Genomic DNA, 9800 nt, shown 5'->3' with positions numbered 1-9800 from the left:
AACATAACTTCAAATAAAAATGTGATTCACATTTTTTTTGTGTACTCCTGACGGCATTGCGCATACCCCTGTGGGAATTCTGCAGTTTGGGAATACCTGTCCTAGGCTATTACCCCCCCTAAGCATAGGCAGGTTAAACACTGAAAATATGCAAAAACGGAGCGTATTTTCAGCAGAATCGTTAAGCCTAGGCCTACTCACCAGACAGATGTCCAGTCCATAACTCATCCCCATGCAGTGTTCAATGGAGGATTGTTAATCCATTTAGAAACTTCCAGGGGATAGATGCAATGAACTACTGTACACTGAACAAAAATTATAAACGCAACATGCCACAATTTCAAATATTTTACTGAGTTACTGTTCATATAAGGAAATCAGTTAGGGCCAAATCTATAGACATCACATGACTGGGAATACACATATGCTTTTGTTGGTCACAGATACCTTAAAAAGAATAAGTTAGGGGTGTGGATCAGAAAACCAGTCAGTATCTGGTGTGACCATCATTTGCCTCATGCAGCATGACACATCTCCTTCGCTTAGAGTTAATCAGGCTGTTGATTGTGACCTCTGGAATGTTGTCCCTCTCTTCTTCAATGGCTGTGTGAAATTCCTGGATATTGGCGAGAACTGGAACACAATGTCTATATAGATATAGATAGATAGATAGATATAATAGATAGATAGATAGATCTATCGCTATAATATGACGCAATTAGGATTAGTTAACTGTAATGGTTATAAATTAGACACTGTTGGCATTTCGATGAATGCACACATTTTTTCCATTTCAACCCTTGTTTGAAAAATAGCTTATTTTTTAAAATTGAGTACTCAGAAAAATCCATGCGAGTACTTGAACAGTAAAAAAAAAGGCGGGTCCATGTTTTGGAGTCCACATAGCGAAATGATTGTAAATTATAGTTTGAAACATGAATAAACTTTAAAAAAAAGTTATATGCATAGTATTGACAAAGCATAGTTAATTTTTTATTTTAGGAGGTTTTGTTTTCTGCAGTTTACAAAGCTTCCCTCATTAGGACCAGTTTTCACACCTGGAGCACTTTTTTATGCTGTGTGAAAACAGAATGAATCCCCTAACAGTCGTCAATGGGGGAGAAGTGTCCTGTAATTTAGTTAAAAGCTGGAGGGCATCAGACAACACTGTGCGTCTGATCTCCATTTTAGGGACTGATATAATTAACTGCAGCACACTCTTTAAAATGGCTGGTAGGAATTCCCTCCCTGGTAGTACAGGAGATGTTTGAATATTCATCAGGCATTGTTTAAGGCAGCGTCTGGGCTGTTCGTAGACATAGACACTTGTCTACGAACAGTTGAAAACATGAATGTCAAACAAAATGGTTACAGTTTATTGTATGCAGGTATTTTAATATCAAACATGACATATTTTCCATTTGAGACATTCCTGAGATTGTCATCTTTCCTGTCATCAGGCAAGATCAATTAGCCACAATCTGATGCTTTTAGAAAATGGACTTTAGTGCGAACAGAATTTTAAATAACAAACCAGAAGAGTTAAATCCCTTTAGTTTAAAGTCATTTTGAGGGAGAGGCAACATAAATAGAGAACATTGCTGTGCTTTAGTTCAACCTAAGTGCACTTTGCTTAAGATAAATGGCCAACAGAGACGAGGAGGTGTAAATAGGTCCATAATTGTGTTCCCCAAAGAGGAAGTTGGGTACAAATCTGATACCAGGCACATTCAGCCTGGCACCTATGCACACATTGACTCCATCTATTTTCATGCGAGTCATTTCATGCATATGTTAACTGCCTCACGAAATGTTGCAGAATAGTTCTCATCTATTCTGATGGCTTCCCTCAAGAATTTACATTTTAGCTACATTATTTAGGAACAATTGAATTATGCAGAATACTACAAAAATTGAGAAATCAAATTTCAGAATAAAGCAACAAATAATCTTGAATTGATTCTGAATCATTTTTTTCTGAGGTTTCTGTAATTACAACAGTGCTTTATACTGTAGCTGATTGTGTCCTCCTGTACAGTTGGAGTTCCTTAAACCTGTTTGGCTGATGTCAGGCTGCATGTCCTCCCACACCTGGTCTTTGAGTACCCCCAACAGTACACAGTTTCGCTGTAGCCCTTGACAAACACACCGCATCCAACTCATTGAGGGTTTGATGATTTGTTTAATCAGGTGTTCAGGGTTACAATACAAATGTGTACTGTTGGGGGTACTCGAGGACCAGGGTTGGGAAACCCAATATGTACTACCCAATGTATCTCAGCTCGACAACAAAACAATAACAGTGGTGCGGCGGCCAGAGGATGCGGTTTCCCCCGACTGCAGATTCCATCTTTAAGGGGCCTGTGCTCGCTATAGCTGTTGCTTATGCTGTAAGGGATTTGACTTGTACAACATGGCAGTGATGCCTCAGTCTGTCCTATGTGCTGAAAAGCTTTACCAAAAACATTCATCATATTGGATTCATCTTTGAGAGCTTCTCTTTGTGAGTCCTATTCAGGGCCCTCTACGACAGTCTGACCTGTGAAAGAGCACTTGTGCCCTCGTGACAAATATTTGGGTTAAGCTTCTTGATTTGCTCCAGTCTCTTCTGTTGCTGTAGTGTCGTTGGCTGGCCAGTGAGGGATGGGCAGGTGGAGCAGGGCAGTCTTAGCTCCACCCTAGATGGAGACAGTTGCGTTACATCTGATCCTATCACGTCTCCATCCCAGCGGGCCCTTGACATCCTCTATAGGGGGTGCTGGGATAGGCCTGCTCCCCTACAGGAGGATGGTACCCTATCGTGTGCAACACACTCAGCTCAGGGTTAGTACAACGTTTTAATTAAAAGCGACCTGCGTCAGAGGGAACCCTAGAAAGGCAGTGATGGGGCATAGGGCGAGGGACACCTTCACTGCTAGAGCAAGATGGTAGAAAGGATTATAAACTATTGTGCTCTCTGACGTCTTAACTGTACTACATTAAGTTGGAAAAACAAGACAATTGTTACGCTGTGTCCAAACTATTCAGAATAGTTTTATTAATGAATCACAACAAATCCTTTGCTGTCGTATGAAATGGTGAAAAAGATGATTGTATCTTGCTCGAATGAAGTAGTATTATTTCTCTTATTCGTAGTCTAATGGCCAACAGTCCATATGTTTGAGCCTGAAATATGGACAATGTCCAAAGCAGTGAATTCTATTTACTGTAATTTGCTTGCTAATATATTTTCACCCTGGCAGAAATATTGACTCAGAGCTTTAGTAAGTAACTTGACAACAAGGTTAGAGTCAGAATACTACCTCTGCAATATGGTCAGATTCTTGACTTCACAAGGAGTATATTTTGCCAGCTACAGTGTAGAAAACATGGGCCAGTAAGGCAGGAATAGAGTGAAAATGAAGAAGGCATGTATGGGGGGAATAAAGAGTATTCTATTTAACCCTCAATCTATTTACTGTACTTGCAGTACCAGAGAAAATGCATTCAGTCTGAATAAATTCCATTGCATTACACTGGCTGCTGTTTGAGACCACCCATTTATTGGAGTTGTGTGTGTGTGTGTGTGAGAGAGAGAGACACCTCTATTGCAAGAGTGATTTTTCCTTCTGAGTGTCATTATACGTTGGACATGAGCTCATTATACAATAGGCATGAAATTATAGGCATCAACCATGAAAAGATTCAATCAAATAGATAGATATTTTGCACCATAAACCGTGGCATGTCTTTCTGTCCATAATGCTTTCAGTTTGAATAAATAGTAACATTGCAAATTTATCAGAACATCAGATGCTTCTTTTGAAATTCTAATCGCGCAAAGGAAAATAGATATTAGTGATAACACTGTTTTTCTTGTTTCTGATATAAAACATATATGGTTAGATTCTCATTGCTAATTCATGAGATCTTTAGATGAATAATAGATGTGGTCCTTTGGGACCAGTGCTCTTGTGCCTACCCTTGTTATTAAGGGAAATCCATATCATATCAGACGCAGGCTCGTTTCCTTTGGTGTCGTTTTAGAAGGTATTTTCAAAAGAGCGCATTGATTCATCAGCTTACCCTGGCGTTGCGCTATGCCATACAATGCAGTGGAGATTTGTGATTTAGTACTATTACCAGTCCGATTGTGGTAGTATGCTTTACAGCAACATACCACTGCTGGCTTGCTTCTGAAGCTAAGCAGTGTTGGTCCTGGTCAGTCCATGGATGGGAGAACAGATGCTGCCAGAAGTGGTATTGGAGGGGCAGTAGGAGGCACTCTTTCCTCTGGTCTAAAAAATATCCCAATGCCCCAGAGCAGTGATTGGGGACACTGCCCTGTGTAGGGTGCCGTCTTTCGTTTGGGACGTTAAATGGGTGTCCTGACGAGAGGTCGACCGGTTAGGATTTTTCAATACCGACACCGATTTATTGGAGGACCAAAAAAGCCGATACCGATTAATCGGCCGACTTTTATTTATTTATTTATTTATTTATTTATTTATTTGTAATAATGACAATTACAACAATACTGAATGAACACTTATTTTAACTTAATATTATACATCAATAAAATAAATTTAGCCTCAAGTAAATAATGAAACATGTTCAATTTGGTTTAAATAATGCAAAAACAAAGTGTTGGAGAAGAAAGTAAAAGTGCAATATGTGCTATGTAAGAAAGCTAACGTTTAAGTTCCTTGCTCAGAACATGAGAACATATGAAAGCTGGTGGTTCCTTTTAACATGAGTCTTCAATATTCCCAGGTAAGAAGTTTTAGGTTGTAGTTATTATAGGAATTATAGGACTATTTCCCTCTATACCATTTGCATTTCATTAACCTTTGACTATTGGATGTTCTTATAGGCACTTTAGTACTGTTATAGACTCTTTAATATAGACTTATAGACTCTTTAATACTGTTACACTTTAGTCAGTGTAACAGTATAGCTTCTGTCTCTCTCCTCACTCCTCCCTGGGCTCGAACCAGCAACACGACGACAACAACCACCATTGAAGCAGCGTTACCCATGCAGAGCAAGGGGAACAACTACTAGAAGGCTCAGAGCGAGTGACGTTTGAAACGCTATTAGCATGCGCTAACTAGCTAGCCATTTCACTTCGGTTACACCAGCCTAATCTCGGGAGTTAATAGGCTTGAAGTCATAAACTGCACAATGCTTGACGCACAACGAAGAGCTGTTGGCAAAACGCACGAAAGTGCTGTTTGAATGAATGGTTAAGCACCTGCTTCTGCCTGTCACCGCTCAGTCAGATACTTAGATACTTGTATATGCTCAGTCAGATTATATGCAATGCAGGACACACTAGATTATATCTAGTACTATCATCAACCATGTGTAGTTAACTAGTGATTATTATTGATTGATTGTTTTATATAAGATAAGTTTAATGCTAGCGAGCAATTTACCTTGGCTTACTGCATTTGCGTAACAGGCACTCCTTGTGGAGTGCAACGAGAGAGAGGCAGGTCGTTATTGCATTGGACTAGTTAACTGTAAGGTTGCAAGATTGGATCCCCTGAGCTGACAAGGTGAAACACTGTCGTTCTGCCCCTGAACAAGGTAGTTAACCCACCGTTCCTAGGCCGTCATTAAAAATAAGAATGTGTTCTTAATTTTGTGACTAGGGGGCAGTATTTTCATTTTTGGAAAATAAATGTTCCCGTAGTAAACGGGATATTTTGTCAGGACAAGATGCTAGAATATGCATATAATTGACAGCTTAGGATAGAAAATACTCTAAAGTTTCCAAAACTAAAAATATTGTCTGAGTATAACAGAACTGATGTTGCAGGCGAAAGCCTGAGAAAAATCCAATCCGGAAGTGTCCCATGTTCTGAAAGCGCTGCGTTCCAATGTGTCCCTATTGAGCAGTGAATGGGCTTTCAACCAGATTACTCTTTCTCCGTATTCCCGAAGGTGTATACAGCATTCTGACGTAGTTTTACGCATTTATGTTGAAGAATACCCATAGGCGGCTACATTGCGCACGTGGTCACCTAATGCTCCCAGAGAGATTCTTGTGTAAAATACAGAGGTAGCCATTACTCCAATCGGTCCTACTGAAAAATGAATTGTCCCGATGGATATATTATCAATAGATATTTGAAAAACACCTTGAGGATTGATTATAAACAACGTTTGCCATGTTTCTGTCTATTATGGAGCTAATTTGGATTATTTTTCACCGTTTTCATGACTGCAATTTCCCGGGCGATTTCTCAGCCAAACGTGAAGAACAAACGGAGCTATTTGGCCTTATAAAAATAAGTCTCGTGAGTGAAAACATCCGAAGCTCATCAAAGGTAAACAATTTAATTTGATTGCTTTTCTGATTTCCGTGACCAAGTAACCTGCTGCAAGCAGGATAAAATGCTATGCTAGGCTATCGATAAACTTACACAAATGCTTGTCTAGCTTTGGCTGTAAAGCATATTTTGAAAATCTGAGATAACAGGGTGATTAACAAAAGGCTAAGCTGTCTCAATATATTTCACTTGTGATTTTCATAAATAGGAATATTTTCTAGTAATATTTATGTCCGTTGCGTTATGCTAATTAGTGTCAGATGATGACAACGGTCCCGTTCACGGGATGGGGTGTCACTAGAGGTTAACTTACTTGCCTAGTTAAATAAAGGTATAAAAAAAATATAATTTTTTTTTTTAAATCGGCGCCCAAAAATACCGATTTCCGATTGTTATGAAAACTTGAAATCGGCCCCAATTAATCAGCCATTCCGATTAATCGGTCGACCTCTAGTCTTCACTCTCTGAAGTCATTAAAGATCCCATGGCACTTATCGTAAGAGTAGTGTCCTGGCTAAATTCCCAATCTGTCTCTTAATTAAACCATCACGGTCACCTAATCATCCCCAGTTTACAATTGGCTCATTCATCCCCCTCCTCTCCTCTGTAACTATTCCCTATGTCGTTGCTGTAAATGTGAATGTGTTCTCAGTCAACTTACCTGGTAAAATTACGGATGGACAAATAAATAAATAAAATTTACTGGACCTATACAAACTTTTCCGTCTAAAGTAAGTTGCTTGGTGGTCATTTCTTTGGAAATGTAAATATTTTAATTTAGCCTTCTCAGATATAATTATTCCTAGAGGTAGTATTCTATAAACGGGGTGTATTTGGGTTCAATGTTTGTGCTCCGCTTCTGTGCCTTTATGTGGGGGGAATCCTGTTAATAAAAGGGGCGATTATAGAGATACTTAATGAACATTTAAGAACTACATTTACACCAGACAAAACACACTCTATAGTCTTTATATTGGGCATGAAGGATAATATGAATATGATGGAGGGTAATGTAAGGATAATACACACTTCATTATGATCTGGTTTGTTTAAAATAACAGTAATTAAACATCTGCCACATTACAATTATTTCCACTTGTGGGAAGGAATGGGCCCTAAGCGGAGGGGAGGAGCTGCTCAGCTCCACACAGCCTGAATAATAGATCCTGAATAATAAAGATAATTATCTTCCCCATCAACAATGTTTCTCAAAAAGAATTACCATAAAACACTGCTCATTTTAATGGGAGGCCTAATGCACCTCAAATATTGATGGAGGGAGGAGAAGGGGGGGTAGGGAGGGTGGAACCATATGCCCACTTTTGGAGGAGTAGGAGAAAGGTTTGGATATGAAAGGTGGAAAGAAGGGATTCAGGCCTATCCTGCAGAAATCACTGGAGGGATCACTAATTGATTTCCTGTTGAAGCCAATGTAGTTCACTCTGATTTGGTTCATTACTGGATGTACTTACATTATTAATCGCAAAACATAGAATTTAGGAATGGGTATGTAATAATCCTTTTGTTTCGGCGACATGATCTGGAAAGACAGGTGCTGGATGTATACTGGCATGGAAATATTGGGTAACTGGGCCATGACTATGTTAATGTCTTCATGGGATACTGTTTGTTCAGTAGGTCATCAAGCTGTGCCTTCAGATCTATAGGTGGTTTAGGCTGGGTCATGAGGTTGGTTGAAATCATGGTCTTTCCGTAAGCCCATATCTGTCTGTCGTCCTGTGCCTTTCTCTCAAAAGAGTCAGACATGCATGCACATGTGGATGCACATACACTGCCAAAAAGGTCAAGCAATTAATCCAACCATAAACTACGATAAATTACAAAACCCAATTTTATGGGATAATCCATAACAATATCAGTGTGGGGCGAGCAGGCTGTAAGTACAGAGGCTAGATGCTGTGACTCTGATGCATGACTGCTGAAGTCTTTGGCGGAAATAACCTCCTAGTGGTGTGCTGTCCCCTGCAGACTAAATTAAATTCAGGGTCAAGTTGTTTCCATTATCTGTTCTCTGCTGTTGCAACCAGTTGACATGTTTCAGATGATATGTAATAGAGGTCGACCAACTAATCGGAATGGCCGATTTAATTAGGGCCGATTTCAAGTTTTCATAACAATCGGAAATCTGTATTTTTGGACACCGATTTGGCCTATATATATTTTTTTTACACCTTTTTTATTTAATCTTTATTTAACTAGGCAAGTCAGTTAAGAACACATTCTTATTTTCAATGACGGCCTAGGAACTGTGGGTTAACTACCTTGTTCAGGGGCGGAACGGTGGGTTAACTACCTTGTTCAGGGGCAGAACGACAGATTTTTACCTTGTCAGCTCGGGGATCCAATCTTGCAACCTTACAGTTAACTAGTCCAACGTTCTAACCACCTGCCTCTCATTGCACTCCACGAGGAGCCTGCCTGTTACGCGAATGCGGTAAGCCAAGGTAAGTTGCTAGCTAGCATTAAACTTATCTTATTAAAAAAACAATCAATCAATCATAATCACTAGTTAACTACACATGGTTGATGATATTACTAGTTTATGTAGCATGTCCTGCGTTGCATATAATCAGGTTAACCAGGTGAAATTGTGTCACCTCTCTTGCATTCATTGCACGCAGAGTCAGGGTATATGCAACAGTTTGGGTCGCGAATTTTGCGTAATTATGACATAACATTGAAGGTTGTGCAATGTAACAGGAATATTTAGACTTATGGATGCCACTGGTTAGATAGAATACGGAAGGGTTCCGTATTTCACTGAAAGAATAAACGTCTTGTTTTCGAGATGATAGTTTCCGGATTCGACCATAATAATGACCAAAGGCTCGTATTTCTGTGTGTTATGTTATAATTAAGTCTAAGATTTGATAGAGCAGTCTGACTGAGCGATGGATGGTAGGCACCAGCAGGCTCGTAAGCATTCATTCAAACAGCACTTTCGTGCGTTTTGCCAGCAGCTCTTTGCTGTGCTTCAAGCATTGCGCTGTTTATGACTTCAAGCCTATCAACTCCCGAGATTAGGCTGGTGTAACCGATGTGAAATGACTCAAATCAAATTTTATTTGTCACATACATATGGTTTGCAGATGTTAATGCGAGTGTAGCGAAATGCTTGTGCTTCTAGTTCCGACAATGCAGTAATAACCAACAAGTAATCTAGCTAACAACTCCAAAACTACTACCTTATAGACACAAGTGTAAGGGGATAAAGAATATGTACATAAAGATATATGAATGAGTGATGGTACAGAGCGGCATAGGCAAGATACAGTGGTATTGAGTAAAGTATATACATATGAGATGAGTATGTAAACAAAGTGGCATAGTTAAAGTGGCTAGTGATACATGTATTACATAAAGATGCAGTAGATGATAGAGTACAGTATATACGTGTACATATGAGATAAATAATGTAGGGTATGTAAACATTATATTAGGTAGCATTGTTTAGAGTGGCTA

The sequence above is a fragment of the Oncorhynchus masou genome, chromosome 32 (assembly GCF_036934945.1).
Source record: "Oncorhynchus masou masou isolate Uvic2021 chromosome 32, UVic_Omas_1.1, whole genome shotgun sequence".
Lineage (NCBI taxonomy): Eukaryota > Metazoa > Chordata > Actinopteri > Salmoniformes > Salmonidae > Oncorhynchus > Oncorhynchus masou.
Note: the sequence above shows the minus strand (reverse complement) of the source record.